Genomic DNA, 19,127 nt, shown 5'->3' on the forward strand with positions numbered 1-19,127 from the left:
AATTCATATGGCATCTGAGGAAACCTGAAATGGTCAAAAAATTTTGAAAAAGAAGAACATAGTTGGAAATCCCACACTTCCTTATTATAAAAGGCATTGGTATATATATATATATATATACATATATATATATACATGTAAATATATATATATAAATATATATAATATAAAATATATAAATATATATATATATATAATAAAGCTACAGCAATCAAAACAATGTGATATTGGCATAAAGACACACATATAGACCAATGAACTAGAATAAAGAGCCCAAAATTAATCCCCACATATATGGTCAAGTAATTTCCAAAGAAGTTGCCAGGTTCATTAAATTAGGAAAGGACAAGTCTTTTCAATAAATGGTTCTAGAAAAACTGGATATTCTTATGCAGAAGAATAAAGCTGGATTAGTTTATTAGTTTCACTATATACAAAAACTAACTCAAAATAGGTCAAAGATGTAAATATAAAAGCTAAAACTATAAAATTTTTAGAAAAAAAGTGAAAAGTCTTCATGACAATGTATTTGACGGTGATTTCTTGAAGATGACACCGAAGACACAGGTAACAAAAATAAAAATAGATAAAAAGACTATACCAAAATTTAAAACTTCTGTGCATCAAAGGACACAATCAACAGAGTAAAAAGGCAGTCTACAGAATGGGAGAAGCTATTTGAAAATTATATATCTGATAAGAAGTAATATCCAAAACACAAAGAACTGCTACAACTTGACAACAGAAAAAATACCCTGATTGAGTATTGGTGGTACTGGTACAAGGATAGAAAAATAGAAACAGAATCAAGTATTTAGCAATGAACGTCAGTGACTGTTCCAGAGACAATGTTTTTTATTATTTAAAAAATCTCCAATAATGTCCTACTCTCCAGAAACCTTATGTGTGAAATCCCATATGTGGAATCAGCCACCCACCCCTAACATAACAATGTAACTAGAGAGCCTGCTAATGGTTAAAACCCAGAGGAGAGCGGTCTCCTCCAAATGCCCCAAGAGATAGTTCATCACCTAAGATTACAATTCTTCAGGGCAGAGGCACCTGCGGAGCTCAGTCAGTTGAGTGCCGACTCTTGGTTTGGGCTCAGGTCATGATCTCAGGATTGTGGGATCAAGCCCGTATCAAGCCCCATATTGGGTTCTTCCCTGGGTGTGGAACCTGCTTAAGATTCTCTCTCTCCCTTTCTCCTCCACCCCTCTCAAAATAAATTTTTTTTAATTTAAAAATTAAAAAAATAAACAGTTCTTCAGGGCATATTCTCTGTACCACCTCCCACCCAACCCAACCAACACACACACAAACCACCAAATCCTATTTCTGGAATAACCAATTCCCTCCTTCTACCTTTCAGTCAGTCCTGGCTGAGGTTCTTCCTCCTGAACTCAGTGTTCTATCTCATCTTGATTATACACAATTGGAGACACAAAACATATAAACACAGGTTTGTATATTTTTAAAGTATAAACAATTGTAATGTCTCATTTTACATACGAGGGGGACTGTAAGGGAGAGTAACAGAGACACAGTTACCACGTCATTGGAGAAGCTGACAGGATGAGTTACCATGAGGAAGGGAGAGGGGGAAAAATCATTCCTGAGAATCCTTAGGGGAGACCTGGGGAGGCAGCAGGTGGCTGCCTTACACCCACATGGGCACAGTGGTTCTCTCGTGAGAACATTCCAAGTAACACTTCATATGAAATTACATTTATTTTTTTTTGAAATTACATTTATTTTAATCATAAAACCTTTTTCATATAATTCTAATGGTACTGAATAATGGTAGTTTAATTTAGAACAAAATGACTTTTTTCTTTCTCTGAACATATTTACAGCTTTATATGTGTGTGTGCACCTGTATGTGTACCTGTATATAAACACACTCATGAATGCAAAGACTACTTATGTGAATAACATTTACACCTATACCAGAAGCTGAGGTAATAAATAAGGTCATGTAATAAAATCTATCCATGGTATAACAGTACCTCCCAATCACAAAACTCCTCACCCCTCATCTTTTTAGGATCCAGGCCCATTTTCCTTTATGAGGCATGCATGCACTGTTAACAATTTCGAGATAATATTTGTTTGAGTCTTTGGGCTTTTTAAAAGGGGGAAAGAAGGAGACATATTATGGATAACTGAATGCCGATAAATGACCCCTTTTGCATATAATTGAGAAGTGGGATCAGTTTGGTCAAGATTCAGTCTAAGCTGAATTATGAAAATTAAGAAAATGTGAAATCATCCATTTATTACCAATATCAAAATATCACTGTATTAGTTTTCTGATGTGGCTGTAACAAATTATCACAAACTAAGTGCTTAATCAACATGAATTTATTACAATTCTAGCAGTCTGACTGAGATCAGAAATCATTTTCTAACTCGGGGTTAGTAGGCCCAGTTTCTTCTAGAAGTTCTAGGAAAGAATCTGTTACCTTGCTTTTGTCAGCTCCTGGAGACCACCTACATTTGCTGATGATCTCATGGTCTCTTTGTCGCCAAAGCCAACTGTGTATCGTCTTCTCACCTCTCTCACTCTTTTTATAATGACCTTTGTGAGTACACTGAGCCCATCAGATAATCCAGAATAATCTCCCTATCTCAAATCAAATGTATGGGATACCATTGGAATGTAAAGGAACACATTCATGATTTGTGGGATTTAGGATATAAACATCTTTAGGGGCCATTATTCTATTTACCAAATCATATTCAGTAATATCATCACCGATCTCATCAGAAGACTAAGTATTGAGAAACTGTCATTGTATAGTAGCAGATACAAGTTCTCCAAGATTACAATGTTCACCTGAAAGTTCCCACTTAATCATTAGCAATAAATACTGTCAGCTGTTTCACTTGAAATAACAGGCTCACTTCATTCCTTTTCAATAAAATGTCTACAGAAAACTTACTTGGATAGTTATACTTTGTAAGTCATTCAGGTAAGATGGAATTGCATGTGAATAAGGGTAGAGGTAACAGAATCAATTTTCCCGCTTTATCGGGAAATGCTGAGGTACAACTGGCACTGGGATCACTTGGGAGAGGTGAGGAGAGTACAGTTTTGTGTACTACCTCAATTTGTCTAAAGGTCCCAGTGGCTTTACCCCATTCCTTTTGTACCATCAGGACAAATATTACTAGAGTGAAAAAGATAAAGTTATAGTGTTATTATGAATGTAGTTTTGATATCAAGAATGCCCTGGACAGGGTCACAGGGATCTGCTGTCTGTCACCCCCAAGGGACTTAAGACCACTCTTGGAAAATTGCTCTTTTCAGGAAAATTGCCACCGGATGGCAGCAGGCACAGCAGAATTTCCCCGTTTACGCTGGCCGTGATTTAAGAAAGTTATTTCAGGATGAATTTAAAATTTTGTCTTTAAAGCTCAAAGACAGCATTTATTTCCAGAAAATATACTTTAAAATATGTAACAGAATTCTGGGAAACAAGTGCTATTTAAGCTCGCAACTAAAACAAGTTTACTTTTGCTTGAGACAACTTCACACTGTAGAGTCCAGAAGAGCTGTGAGCCTGCTTCTCATTTTGTCATTCTTACTAAGAACACTAAACAGCTTTGATAATGTTAATTTGGTCATTTTATTAAATAAAACCAAACTTAAATATTCTACCAACTGGAATTACCATAAAATTGCGGAGTTTGCATACAGAAAGGATCATGTCTAAAGTTTAATGAAGCTCATTTTTTTCTTCTAAAAGTTAGATCATTGAAGCACCTGGCTGGGTTGGTGGGAGGAACATGCAACTCTTAATCTCAAGGTCTTGAATTCCAGCCCCATGTTGGGTGTAGAGATTACTTAAATATTTTTTAAAACAATTTTTTTAGGGGCACCTGGGTGGCTCAGTGGGTTAAGCCGCTGCCTTCGGCTCAGGTCATGATCTCAGGGTCATGGGATTGAGTACCGCATCAGGCTCTCTGCTCAGCAGGGAACCTGCTTCCCTTCCTCTCTCTCTGCCTGCCTTTCCGTCTACTTGTGATTTCTCTCTGTCAAATAAATAAATAAAATCTTTAAAAAAAAAAATTTTTTTTAAAGGTTAATGATCAGTCTTTTGTTTTCCCTTTCTTTTTTTTTTTTTTTTAAGATTTTATTTATTTATCAGAGAGAGAGCGAGAGCAAGCACAGGCAGACAGAGTGGCAGGCAGAGGCAGAGGGAGAAGCAGGCTCCCTGCCGAGCAAGGAGCCCGATGCGGGACTCGATCCCAGGACGCTGGGATCATGACCTGAGCCGAAGGCAGCTGCTTAACCAACTGAGCCACCCAGGCGTCCCGTGTTTTCCCTTTCTTTTTATTAAATCTATCAGAGCACTCAGGAAGAGCTCAACAAAGAAAAAAATTCATATCCATTGGACCTCAGCATCTCTATTCATCTTAAGGTTTTTCAATTAATGCATTTTTCATCTCCTGCACAGAGAAAAGGTTTTGAGTTTTATTTATAAAACATCAAGTTTTGGGGCACCTGGGTGGCTCAGTGGGTTAAGGCCTCTGCCTTCAGCTCGGGTCATGACCCCAGGGTCCTGGGATCAAGCCCCACATGGGGATCTCTGTTCAGCAGGGACCCTGCTTCCCTTCCTCTCTCTCTGCCTGCCTCTCTGCCTACTTGTGATCTCTGTCAAATAAATAAATAAAATCTTTAAAAAAAAAAATCAAGTTTTCATGATGAAAATCATGAATGATCCTGGAAGGCATGAGATGCAACAGTGGAGAAAAATATTAGTAAACACTTATTTCTGAAGGAAAATTAGCCTAATAAAACAAAAATAAATTGCATAATTTGGAAGATAAGTAAATATGAGGTAGAATTAAAATATCACCTGAAGCTCTCTCCTTCGCTCTGCCATTGTGGTGTGTGCAGCTGACTTCCTCAAAACAGCTTCTCATAAGACCTTTGGGATCAAGGGATTCCTGGCCAAGAAACAAAACCAGAATTGTCCCATTTTCCGGGGGATTCAGATGAAAATTGGTAATAAAATCAGGTATAAGTCCAAGAGGAGGCACTGGGAAAGAACCAAGCTGGGTCTGTAAGGGATCACACATGAGATGACACATGTATTTATGCTGCATGAAAAGTCACATGCTCATATCCTGTCACTCTGTAAACATCACTTCCAGGTAGATGTTTACATGTTTTATTGGGGAAATGACTTCTTTGTTACTACACTTCTGCTCTAGTATGTTGGCTTGGTGATAAAAATGTGAGAACTTTCATTTGAAAAATAAAATAAAATAAACAGGAGAATGATCAGAACTAAAGTGTTCCACATTTTAAAAGTCCTATATTAAAACTTTATTAACTTTGTAGTTTAAATTTTAAGGGAAAACTCTAAAAGGATAGAATATAACCCTTTTTTTTTTTAAGTTTTTATTTATTTGTCAGAGAGAGAAAGTGCGTGAGCAGAAGGAGAAGCAGGCAGAGGGAGAAGCAGGCTCCCCACTGAGCAAGGAGCCCGATATGGGACTTGATCCCAGGACTCTGTGATCATGACCTGAGCTGAAGGCAGAAACTTAACCGTCTAAGCCACCTAGGCGTCCCTAAAATATAACATTTTAAATAAAAGAAAAAAATTAAAGAATAAAAGTGTCTCCATTCAAAAGTACTATCACTACTTAAAAGACAGAATATTGGGGTGCCTGGGTGGCCCAGTTGGTTAAGCGTATGTCTTCGGCTCAGGTCATGATCACAGGGTCTGGGATCGAGCCCCGCATTGAACCTGCATTAGCATGGAGCTCCCTGCTCAGTGAGGAATCTGCTTCTCCCTCTCCCTCTGCCTCTCTCCCTGCTCATGCTCTCTCTTCCACTCATGCTCTCTCTCACGCTCTTGCTCTCAAATAAATCTGAATACAAAACAAAATGGAAAGCCATAATCTCACTCCGTCTGCTTTCAAATTGAATGGTAGCTCCCCCTCTGAGCACAGTAATGCAGATGTGTCCAAGGCTTAATCTAGTAGGTTCCACATCCTTTTTTTTCCTGAGGTCCTGATGGTTTTCTGCTGCCTCAACTGCCAGTATTCCTCTTCCTCCAAGCACACAGGGCTAGCTGAGCCAGCCTGTAGCACCGTTTCTTTGTATTTAACCCTGACAATTCTTCCTCCCAACCAAGTGAGGATAAAAGAGACTAGTGAATTTCCTCTTTGCATCCAAGGAACTTTATATGATACACAAGTACCTTTCTTCAAAACCTGAAGAATAAAACAGGCAGTTTTATCTTATGATCAACTGTTTCAGTGTGAAGTCAAGAGGTCAGTGTTCATCAAAGAGCAAATCCAATCACCTCAAATGGATGGACAGTTAATGAAACATCTTAGTTCTCGCGAGCCCAACCTTTTGATGCCAGAAGAGACCCAGACCCCAATGGCCTTATCCCCACCCAGACCATGTTACAGTTAGACAGAGACTCACTGAGGGGAAGAAACTGCTCAGGGCATCAGCCAGAGGTGTTTTTATCCCATGAGGCAGATTTGGGGGAGTGGGGGTGGTAAGCCTTGGTCACCCTGTAGCCCACCCTACAGTGTGTAACCTGGTGCTCTAATGGAATGAGGCTTGGGACTCCCACTGACCTCTGAGCCTCTGAACACCAACCTCCCCTACCCCAACCCCAACACAAAACCCAGTAGCTGGCCAGCAAGGAGGAAGAGAAAATATGTGGTCCAGTAGGTAACTGCTGAAAGGCTTTTTTCTCTCCAGTCAGCTCACAGGGGCCCCCTTCTGAATGGCATGTGGAGGGTGAAAGCCTTGCAGCCTATCAGAGCCAAGCAGGAGCCACCAGGATGAGCCTCAAAGGGGTTGTGCTGGGTGGGGTGAGCAATGCCTTCAAACATGGCTCAACACTGAGACCAGCAGGAGAGGAGAAACAGCTGCCGCTGTTCCCAGCAGTCACCCCGGCAGTAGACCTCCTCATCCCATTGACCTTGCCTCCATCTTCACCCTTGGGTGAATGGAACAACTTGGAAGAGTTTGGATGAGAGTATATGGTTGATCCAACAACATTGCTCATCCCTTTCCTCAAATTTCTCCAATAAAGAATGCCAAAAACTAGGGCTGGGGAAACACTCCTGCCTCTTAATCTTTGCTGTACCTAATCAGTAGAAACATATATGTAACCATTTGGTTTACGAGATTACTTGTTGAATCATTCAATTATGGAGACCAATTTCAATGACTTTGGTCTGGAGATAGACTTTAGGAAGTCCACCAAATTGCCCTACTCCCCAGGCTGTAGTCCTGTTGGTGAAATTGCAGTTGTTAGACCCTGGGAACCACTATTTAAAAAAAAAAAAAGAAAGAAAGAAAGAAAGAAGAAAAAAGAAAACAATGGGAGACTGTTGATGAGCAGCTGAATTTCCATGGAACAGCAACTAGAGACCAAAGAAGAATGGTCCTTTCCATACAGCTAGATACTAACATGTTTTAGCACCCCATGATTACAATTCTGCACAGTGCATACTCTGCACACTCCCATTCTCCTTCCCCGGGACTACCACCCAACACACACACACACATACACACACACACACATACACACACACACACACACACACACACACGATCCACCCAATCCCAACTGTAGCAACCAATTCCCTTCAACCATGACTTTCTACCTTTAGGTCCATCAGCCCTGGCTGAGCTTCTTCTCTCCCCTTTTTTTTTTTTTTTTTTTTTTAAAGCAGATTGAAAAAAAAAAAGATTTTGTTTGACAGAGAGAGAGATCACAAGTAGACAGGGAGGCAGGCAGAGAGAGAAGGGGAGAAGCAGGCTCCCTGCTGAGCAGTGAGCCCCATGCGGGGCTCAATTCCAGGACCCTGAGATCATGACCTGAGCTGAAGGCAGAGGTTTAACCCACTGAGCCACCCAGGTACCCCAGCTTCTTCTCTCCTTAACCCAAGGTTCTATCCCTTCCTTGTTACACACAGTTGGAGACAGAAAACACACAAATTCAGATCTGTATATTTAAAGAGTATGTTTTTATCTCAGCATGCAAATAAGTTGGGAAATGGCAGTACACTCAGTACAAGCCATTTTTATACTGCCATTTTATATATGAGAGAGGAGTAAAGAGTATCACAGGAATTACTACTACAGAGAGTGAGTTACCACGGCCTTCAAGGAGACATGTGGAGTCAACATGAGGAAGGAAGTTGGAAAAAACAAATTTTACTCCTGTAGCCCTGAGAATCCTTAAGTGGGACCTGGGGAGGCAGCAGGTGGCTGTGGAGACCGGAAAACAGGCTGCTGAGGGGCACCATGCTCTGTCACTGCCATATTTTTTTGGTCTAGGGGAAAAGGAAAAACAAAAACAAATGTCAGAAAATAATTGCACCATAATGACCCAAATAATGGGGCCTCACCGTGCAAAACCCAGGCTTGCAAAAAAGGAAAAGGACACTATTGGGAAGCAGTGGGAGAAACCCGAGGCTGTATTCCTTTAGGGTTACTCCCTCCTCCTCACTGCCCCCAGCTGTCAAACACTGTCTCTCCCATCCCTGAGGAACAAATACCCCTTTCCTCACCCTCCCCCAACCTCCTCCAGCCTGCCACTTCCCTGACACTCCCACATCAGCACTCAGTCCCAGAATATGCTCACATGTTAGCCCCACAGGACTCAGGGCTGATGTACTAAGCCTCCCTGAGAGCCAGAATTCAACGTGGAGAGGGAGATGGAATTGGGATGGCTGAGCATTTACCTTACACCCACATGGGCACCGTGGTTCTCTCGTGCCGTAATAGTTGAGAACATTCCACGATAAGAAGTAATATCTAATATAAAACAAAATACATTTTTAATCAAAAAGCATTTTTCATATGTTATCAAATGTACTTTAAAACAAAATGTAGAGGGGTACCTGGCTGGATTGGTTGGTAGAACACATGACTCTTAATCTTGGGGTTGTAAATTCAAGCCCCACATTGGGTATAGAGATTATTTTAAAATTAAAAAATCTTCAAAAAGAAGTTATGGGGGCGCCTGGGTGGCTCAGTGGGTTAAGCCGCTGCCTTGGGCTCAGGTCATGATCTCAGGGTCCTGGGATCGAGGCCCGCATCAGGCTCTCTGCTCAGCAGGGAGCCTGCTTCCTCCTCTTTCTCTTTCTCTCTGCCTGCCTCTCTGCCTATTTGTGATCTCTGTCAAATAAATAATAAAAAATCTTTTAAAAAAAGTTAAAAAAAAAAGAAGTTATGTAGTAAATATTAACTTTTGGGGTGCCTGGGTGGCTCAGTCGTTAAGCATCTGCCTTTGCCTCAGGTCATGATCTCAGGGTCCTGGGATTGAGCCTAGCATCTGGCTCCCTGTTCAGTGGGAAGCCTGCTTCTCCCTCTCCCATGCCCCCCCCCACTGTGTTTCTTCTCTCACTGTCTCTCTCTGTCAAATAAATAAATAAAATCTTATTTTAAAAATAAAATATTAACATTTGCCCTTTTCTGAAAATATTTAAACTTCATGTAATAACAAAAAAGGATAGTGAAGATATTATCAAGCAAAAGTGTGTACATGTGTATGTTAGCATATGTGTGTGTGTGCCTCTATACATATACTTTTGGGTACAAAAATTATTACATGAGCAATCTTCACCTACACAATGGCTGAACTATAATAAGCAAGTGTAATAAGAGTTATCCATGGTACAACAGTAGCCTTGCTCGTAAAACACTGCTCCCTTTTAAGTTTTTTGAAACTGGGCTCATTTTACTTTATGAGACAAAAATACGATGTTAGCAGTTCTAAGATGAATTTGAATATCTTGGTTTATTTAAGGAGAAAATGAAGAGGTGCTGTAATCAGTTACTGAGTGCTGGAAAAGGATCACTCCTGCATATAATTGAGAAGTGGAACGGATTTGGTCGCTCAAGCTACATTAAGCATATTTTAACACACAAAACTGATTTTAGAATCATGAAACAGGGGTGCCTGGGTGGCTGAGTCAGTTAAGTGTCCAACTCTTGACTTTGGCTCAGGTCATAATCCCAGGGTTGTGAGATCAAGCCCTGCATCAGGCTCAGCACTGGGCGTGGAGCCTGTTTGGGATTTTCTCTCTCCCTCTCCCTTGGCCCCTCACCCGCCTCTCTCTCTTTCTCTTAAAAAAAATTTAAAAATAGAATCATGAAACAAAGAAATGCATTTTCCACTTTGAGTGTAACATCTATTCATGGGCAAATCTGCTAATCAACTAAGTTTTGCAAATAATGGAATAACCATGTTAGAATTATACTATTAAAACTCACCCATTTGAAAGGTTTTAAAATGCTTTAGCTTCTTTCAGCTTCTCTGAGAGTTTCTGTCTGGCGCTTCTATTGCCTCCAGAACTATTCACTCCAAACTCACTGTCACATCCTCATCTGCATACTAGGACGTTTCATGGGTTGTGTGCTATGAAGTAATGTAAGTAGTTTTTAGTTCAATCTTATTTTCTATCTAACATTTCAATTCAGAAGTTCAAAATGAATTTGGAGGATCCAAAGAATATCATCATTCTTAGATGCATGGAAAATTTATATATGAAAATATATTCCTTCTCATGAAATTGAGAGCCAAGTTTCAGAATTCTTACATAGGATCACCAACAATATCAAGATGATCACCAACAATATCTTTGCCATGCACCTTATGGTTTAGCAGTAAGTTTATTATAAGGAACTTGTACTATCTGGGGAGAAAATCTTACTTTAACCTAAACCTAGAAAAAATTAGTTTCATTATAAAGATATTACCCCAGTTGGGGCACCTGGGTGACTCAGTGGGTTAAAGCCTCTGCCTTCGGCTCAGGTCATGATCCCAGGGTCCTGGGATCAGGCCCTGAGTCTGGCTTTCTGCTCAGTGGGGAGCCTGCTTCCCCACCTCTCTCTGCCTATCTGCCTACCTGTGATCTCTGTCAAATAAATAAATAAAATCTTAAAAAAAAAAAAAAGATATTACCCCAGTTGTTACATCATAAGGCAGATCTTACATTACTGTTCTTGCCCCCAAGCTAAAATGTAATACTACATTTTGGCAGTTATTTTAAGAGCCATAGCCTGACTGATTAAAAGCATGTATTGCCTTGTTATCACAGAGTTCAGAATTAAAATAAACTTAAAGTTGGGACACACAGTGGGCTTAGTCAGTTAAGCATCCAACTCTTGATTTCAGTTCAGGTCACCATCTCAGGGTCGTGAAGACTGAGCCCCGTGTCTGGCTCTGTGTTGGGTGTGGATCCTGCTTAAGATTCTCTCTCTCTTCCTCTTCCTCTCCCTCTCCCTCTGCCACACCCACCCCTGCTTGTGTGTGCACGCAAGTCTTCTCTCTCTCTCTCAAAATTAATGAGGGCACTTGTTGTAATGAGCACTGGGTTATATACACAACTGATGAATCACTAATTCTACCTCTGAAACTAGCTAAATAAATAAAATAAACTCAATGTCATATATGAAAACTAAATACTGATATTGAGTTGGGTCAAAAATTTGTATGTGTGTATGTATAGTAGAGTGGTTCCCAAAATGTGGTTCTAGGATCCCTAATGGGCTCCAACATTCTTTCAAGGTGTCCGATATTTTTGTAATACTACTAAGTTAAATAATTTTAACTTTTCTTTCTCTAAAAAGTATATAGTGAGAGACACCTAGCTGGCTCAACTGGAGAAGCATGCAACTCTTATTTTTGGTGTCATGAGTTCGGGTCCCACACTGGGTGTAGAGATTACTTACTTTTTTTTTTTTTTTTTTTTTAAGGATATTACCACAAAAGTAAAAAGAGAAGCCACAGAATGGGGAAAAAATATTTGTAATTCATATATCTTGATATGGGACTTGTATCCAGAAAATATAAAAATGTTTATGACTCAGTAAGAAGACAAATAACCAAATATAGTATAGAGAAAGGAGCTAATACACATTTCTCCAAAGAAGAGATACAAACAGCTAGTTGACATGAAAAGATATTCAACATCATTAGCCATTAGGGAACTGTAAATCAAAACTCCAATGATTTACAACTTCACATCCTCGAGGATGATTATAAACAAAAAAACAAATAGTAAGAAGTGTTGGCAAGGACTGACGAAATTGGAACCCTCATATATTATTAGTGGGAATGAAAAATGGTGCAGCCACTTTGGAAAACAGGCAATTCCCCAATTAAAAAGAATTACCAGGGGCACCTGGGTGGCTCAGTCATTAAGTGTCTGCCTTCGGCTCAGGTCATGATCCCAGGGTCCTGAGATTGAGCCCCGCATCAGGCTCCCTGCTCAGTGGGAAGCCTGCTTCTCCCTCTCCCACTCCCCCTGCTTGTGTTCTCTCTCTCACTGTCTCTCTGTCAAGTAAATAAAATTTTAAATATTATATACATTAAAACATAAGTGAACAAAAGGGTTACCATATGACCCAGCAATTCCACACCTAGGTATACACTCAAGAGAATTAAAAACACATATCCACATAAAAACTTGCATGCAAAGGTTCATAGAAACATTATTCATAGTAGCCAAAATGGAGTAAACAATCTAAATGCCCCTGAAGTAATGAGTAGATTAAAATGTAGTATATCCATACCATGGAATAATAGTCAACTATAAATAGGAATAAAATACTACTACATGTCACATCATGGATGAGCCTTTAAAACATTATTACAAGTGAAAAAAAAAGTCAATCACAAAAAAACAGGTATTATTCCATTTATATACTTCCAGAAGAGGCAAATCTATATAAAGGCAGAAAGATGGTTATATAGGGTTGGGGCAGAAAAGAGTGAGAGAATAGTGAGTGACTGCTAATGGGTATGAGGTTTCTTTGGGAGGTGATGAAAATGTTTCTAAAATTGTAATAATTGGGGGAGGTGGGTGAAGGGATGGGTTAAATGGGTGACGGGTATTAAAGAGGGCATTTGCAGTGAGGAGCACTGGGTGCTGTATGTAAGTGTTGAATCACTAAATTCTACTCCTGAAACTAAAAAATAAAATTGTGATAATCGTTGCACAACTCTTTGAAAATACAAGAAGCCACAGAATTGTACATTTTTATTTTTTTTTTTTTTTTTTTTTTTTTTTTTAAAGATTTTATTTATTTATTTGACAGAGAGAAATCACAAGTAGTTGGAGAGGCAGGCAGAGAGAGGAGGAAGCAGGCTCCCTGCTGAGCAGAGAGCCCGATGCGGGACTCGATCCCAGGACCCTGAGATCATGACCTGAGCCGAAGGCAGCGGCTTAACCCACTGAGCCACCCAGGTTCCCGAATTGTACATTTTTAAAAGCTGAATTTAGTAGTATGTGATTATATCTAAATGAAACTATTAAATATACACAAAAGTCAGCACCCCTATTATGACATGATCTGTCCTTAATATTCTATTTTATTCTTTTTATTAAAAAAGATTTTTTTTTTTTAATTTATTTGACAGAGAGAGATCACAAGTAGACAGAGAGGGAGGCAGAGACAGAGGGGGAAGCAGGCTCCCTGCTGAGCAGAGCGCCTGATGCAGGACTCAATCTCAGGACCCTGAGATCGTGACCTGAGCCGAAGGCAGCGGCTTAACCCACTGAGCCAGCCAGGTGCCCCTGTCCTTAATATTCTAACTTCATTTCCTACTATCTCCCCTTTCTCTCCAGTTTACCTTTACTTCAAAGATGCCAAGCACGTGGCTGCTTCAGGTCTTTCACATTTGGTGTTTCCTGCTTCAAATACTTGTATTTCAGGTATGTAAACTGTCTCATTTCCTTCAAGTTTTTACCAAAAAATTACTTTCCCATTGTTATCCAAATGAAAATTTAAACCCCCTTATACGCTCTCTCAATCTTCACTCTGCTTTTCTTTTTCTTCACATTTTTTGATATTTAAAACATTAAATATTCTATTTTCTTACTTATTTTCTCATACTTTTATCTCTTCTCGGCCTTTTGGCTAAGATCAAGTGTTATTTTCTCATACTTTTATTTATTAGCTAAATGAGTGCAAAAATCTTGCCTGATTGTTAAATACTATACATTCAGCACATAGAACAACATCATACATACAGAATCTCAAAACTGTATGTTGAGAGCATATCTTTACAATATAAGTGGTTTATATATAAAGGTATAAGAAAAACACTAAGACTTCAATATTGGGCAAAATGAAAAAAGGTAACTCACAGAAAAGGAAATGCAATTAGTAATAAATCATGACAGAATAATTTCAATATTACAGCGAATGAAAAATGTAAAAAGTTATCTTAAATACCATTTTAGCCTATCATATTCACCATAGTTTAAATGGTAATAAAATCATTCTAATGCTATGTATCAAATGTCCTAAAATGATCCTGTAATCCCATTTCTGGTTATCTTTCTTTCAAAACAATCCAGGGGCTCCTGGGTGGCTCAGATGGTTAAGCATTCGACTCTTGATTTTGGCTCAAGTCATGATCTCTGGCTCAGAAGACTGAGCCCTGTGATTGGCTCCAAGTCAGCAAGGAGTTTGCTTGAGGATACTCTCTCTCTCCTCTCCCTCTACCCATCTCCGCCCCCACCCGCTCAGGTCACACACTCTCTAAAATAAATTTTTTACAAAAAAAAAAAAAAAAGAGCACGTGGGTGGCTCAGTCAGTTAAGCATCTGTCTTCAGTTCAGCTCAGGTCATAATCCCAGGGTACTGGGATTGAGTCCCGCATCCGGCTCCCTGCTCAGTGGGAAACCTGCTTCTCCCTTTTTCTCTACCTTGCCCCTCCCTGGACCCTCTCATGCTCTCTCTCACGCATGTTCTGTTTCTCTAATAAATAAAAATTCTTAAAAAAAAAAAAAAAGGAAAGGAAAAGAAAACAATCCAAAGACAGAAACGACTTTATGTACAGATGAATATAGAATGCCAAAACAGAGAAAACAAATGAAATCCCAACAATAGTGAAACACTTAAACTGAGGAACAACAACTGTATTAAGTTATCAAAATTATATTTCTAAGGCACCTGGCTGTTTCTGTTGATAGAGCATGCAACTCTTGATCTCAGGGTTGTAAGTTTGAGCCCCATGTTGGGTGTAAAAGGATACTTTAAATAAATCTTTTTAAAGAAATTACGTTTCTGAAGATTATATAATAATAAATGAAAATGCTTACATATGTAATGGAACAAAACACACCATAAAGCTCTACAAAGTGATCATACTATATAATTAAACTATAATGACTTGATTGAATATCACAGAGCCACAAAGAAATTATGATACTGCTACAGGGCAATTTACCAATTTAAAATGCACATATACTTTCAAATATAAATCTTTTCCTAGAAATTCAAGGTGTGACCAATTCTACATAAGAATTTTCATTCACTGATTCAACAGCTTATACTGAGCATCTCTTACATGATTGGCAGTGTGCTGGACAATGGGGATTCAAAAATGAATTATTATCTCAGGATAAAAGACCATAGATCAGGGGCGCCTGGGTGGCTCAGTGGGTTAAGCCGCTGCCTTCGGCTCAGGTCATGATCGCAGGGTCCTGGGATCGAGCCCCGCATCGGGCTCTCTGCTCAGCAGGGAGCCTGCTTCCTCCTCTCTCTCTGCCTGCCTCTCTGCCTGCTTGTGATCTCTCTCTGTCAAATAAATAAATAAAATCTTTAAAAAAAAAAAAAAAAGACCATAGATCAGTGGGGAAGATAAAGATAGGATAGTATAATATTTGGAAAAGAGTTGGATAGAATTTTGTTCTACAGTTGAAAAGTAGCTGTTAACAATGTTTTCTGAGAAAGGGGGTATTTGGGAGCTCTATTGGCCAGATAAAGAATGCATAAGCTAAAGACTATTTCCCAAGGTAAAGAAAACCATGGGGCCAGAGGGAAGGAGTGGAGAAAGGACAGACATCATTTTTTTTAAAAGAATCTATTTATTCATTTGAGAGAGAGAAAGACAGAGAGAGCACAAGCAGGGGGAGAGGCAGAGGGAGAAGGAGAAACAGACTCCTGGATGAGCGGGGAGCTGGATGTGGACATCACAGTCTGAGCTGAAGGCAGACACTTAGCCGACAGAACCACCCAGGTGCCCTCCAGGACAGACATCTTGTTCGAAGATCGTAAAAAGTTTATTGTGGCAGAGCATAATAATGGTAATTGAGAGGTAATCATTCTCACATTGAGATGAATAACATGGATAAAAACAGACTCCTACCAGATGTACTACTGTTTACTTCATGATAAACACTTTACTGAGCATATATCTACTGTTCTGAGGTAGTTTGTTTCACCATCTTTCATATGCTGATAGGGAGCCTGAGATAGGCACAGATTAGCAGCCATGCCAACAGCATAAAGCTGGTAAGTGATGGGAGTCTAGTTTAATACCCAGAGTGCCTGAGCTCTGAGCTATCTTTTCTTCCCCTCAGATCTGGCTAAGAAGAGTCAGCCCATATCACCTCAGGACCCCAACCTCTCCTGAAAACAAGTATCGATATATGCAAAAATTTGACCAGACTGCAAAGTAACTGAGCCGAATGAAAAATGAAGGTCTAGGGATGCCTGAGTGGCTCAGTTGGTTAAGTGTCTTTGTCTCTCTCTCTCTCTCTCTTTTTTTTTTTTTTTGGTGGGGGGGGTCTCTTTAAGTGCCTTTGGCTCAGGTCATGATCCCAGGGTCCTTGGTTCAAGCCCCACGTCAGACTCCCCATGCTTGTGCTTTCTCTCTCTCTGACAAATAAAATCTTAAGAAAAAAGAAAAAGAAAAAGAAAAATGTGGGTCTCAAAAGATTACAAACTATAAGATTCCATTTTTATAACATGCTCGAAATGACAAAATTACAAAGACTAACACCAGGTTAGTGGATGTCAGGTGTTATGTCATGTGGCCCTTAGAAACATTCTATGAGGTACAACTCCCATTTCCTTGGTATCTTTTGAGTTTCTGATGGTTTTCTTCTACCTCAAAAGTCATTCTTCCTTTTCTTCCAAGAACGCTGCTACAGCTCCTTCCTGGAGGTTAATCCTAGCCAATCTTCCTTCCACTCAGTTAAGGATAGTAGACACCAGCCAATTTTTTCTTTGCACTCAAGGGACCTTATGTAGGCTAACACACAACTTTTCTCAAGCTCTTTAGAGCCAAATATGCATTACTTTCTAATTATTAACAAATGCATCATGTGAAGTCAAGAAGAGACCAAAATGGGACTCCTGGATGGCTCAGTCGGTTAAGTGAGCTCAGGTCATGATCCCAGGATCCTGGTATGCAACCCAGCGTCAGCCGGGAGCCTGCTTTTCCCTCTGCCTGCCACTCCCCCACTTATGATCTGTCATTCTTTCATTCTGACCAATAAACCTTTAAAAAAAAGGGGGGGGGGCAAATGTTCCTCAAAGGGCAAATCCAATTACTGCAAAGGGGAACAATGGCTGATTACCGCTCTTAATCCTCCCCGGCCCTCTATAAACCTCAGAAGTCAGGTAAGATCTGGGCTCCAACAGCCCTGCCCACACCCCTCAGTCCACCCCTAGCTACTGAGTCACTGAGGGGAGAAAGGGCACAGGGTCCCCAGCCAGGGGATTCCTATGCCCTGAGGCAGATTTGATGATAAGGGGGAATGAGTTCAGATCACAAGACAGTTGACCCTCAGCAGGACTGCTCTCCCGCCTTCCAGTGCTCCAAGGCAGGTGAGAGCTGCTGCCTGGGCCTACGGCCTCCCCTTCCCCACATCCCAGAAACTGGTTGCCCGCCGCTCCCCAGCCCAGTTACCTGTCAGTACCCAACGAGCCTGAAAAGGAACACCGTGGCAGTGGGCAGTTAACGGTTGCCTCAGCTCTCTGGTCGCAACTGGGGGCGCATCTGAGCACGTGCTTAGCACAGCCAATCAGAGGCAAGGGAGGACTGATGGCCGCCTCTGAGTGGCTGGCCTGAAGGCGCGAGTTTCACAGCCTGTCAGAGCCAGATGAGCTCGAAGTAGCGCCTCCAGGGGCACGTCCTTCGACAACTGCGGGAGCGACGTTGGGGTGACGTGTCTAGGGGTGCCAGCCTTGTGGCCAGTGAAGGCCAAGAAAAGAAGGCAAGTCTTAGGGGTTCACAGGCGAGAGCCATGGGAACATCTACGGCTCTCACCCTTGTGCTCTGTCTGGCCTCAGCGCTGTGAATAAATAATAGGAGGCTGAGAACTACATAAGAGCCAGCCTGATTAACGCTGTTCCTTCTGCCGTAGATACCCTCTTGCATTCCTTCCCAGTTGACTTCAGTTCTTCATTCAAAGACCAATTCAGGGCGCCTGGGTGGCTCAGTGGGTTAAGCCTCTGCCTTTGGCTCAGGTCATGATCTCAGGGTCCTGGGATTGAGTCCCGCATCGGGCTCTCTGCTCAGCAGGGAGCCTGCTTCCTCCCCTCTCTCTCTCTCTCTACCTGCCTCTTGTGATCTCTGCCTGCCAAATAAATAAAATCTTAAAAAAAAAAAAAAAAAAAAAAAAAGACCAATTCAACGCCACTTTTTCCCTAAGCTTCCACCAGCCTGGGAGGATCTGACCTGTAGTCATCCTGCACGGAGATTGCCCTACCTTGAGAGTTTGTCACACAGCCAGGAAATGGGGGCAGAAATGCAGAGAAACGACTTGCAAGGGCTTTGGGGTCAGGGGCCGAGCTTCATTCACAGCCAGGTTTCACAGCCTCCGTGCTGAGTGACCTCAGGGAAGAGAATGGGCCTCTCTGTGATCAGCTGTCTCATCAGTAGAAGGGAGGAAGATGGACAACACTTCATTAGAGTGGCTGGACTGTCAGGCAGATAAACCTGACAAAGGGTCTTATCACTTCCCTAACCTGAATGCAGGAAGTTCAGGAGCTGAGGAGTGGGAGAGGGATTGAGGGCACCTTCTAATACCTAAAGGCTTTTTGGGAACAGGCACTTCCAGATTTGGGGCAGCTCAAGCAGGCATTGGCAGAAGTGGACAGAGCTGATGGAAGCCCCAGGAAGTGTTCTGTAGCATGAAGAAAATGGCTTGGGGCAGAGTGAGGTCGCCATATCAGGAGGAATGGGAAGGAGGACCCTCCTCCAAGGAGTGCTGAACAAGAAGACCCTTCTGACTTTATCCCAGATTCAGGACCTAGGACTGAAAAGGGAGCAAGTTCTGCAGTAGTTTCCTTTCAGGATTGTGAGTATTTTTGTCTCTGAAATGAGAGG

The 19,127-nt window shown here is 41.0% G+C and overlaps 1 long non-coding RNA gene across 1 annotated transcript; it reads right to left on the bottom strand.

The window, feature by feature from the left end:
• Positions 1–7,996: 7,996 nt before the first annotated feature.
• Positions 7,997–17,781, bottom strand: LOC101678756. The gene is made up of 4 exons (XR_200925.2): positions 17,706–17,781; positions 10,268–10,412; positions 8,734–8,806; positions 7,997–8,322 (listed from the first exon to the last, which is right to left on the bottom strand). It is a non-coding gene; the product is annotated as an uncharacterized LOC101678756 (long non-coding RNA).
• Positions 17,782–19,127: the final 1,346 nt, after the last annotated feature.

Source organism: Mustela putorius, unplaced genomic scaffold, assembly GCF_011764305.1.
Source record: "Mustela putorius furo isolate JIRA1106 unplaced genomic scaffold, ASM1176430v1.1 tig00003834_pilon_pilon_pilon, whole genome shotgun sequence".
NCBI lineage: Eukaryota > Metazoa > Chordata > Mammalia > Carnivora > Mustelidae > Mustela > Mustela putorius.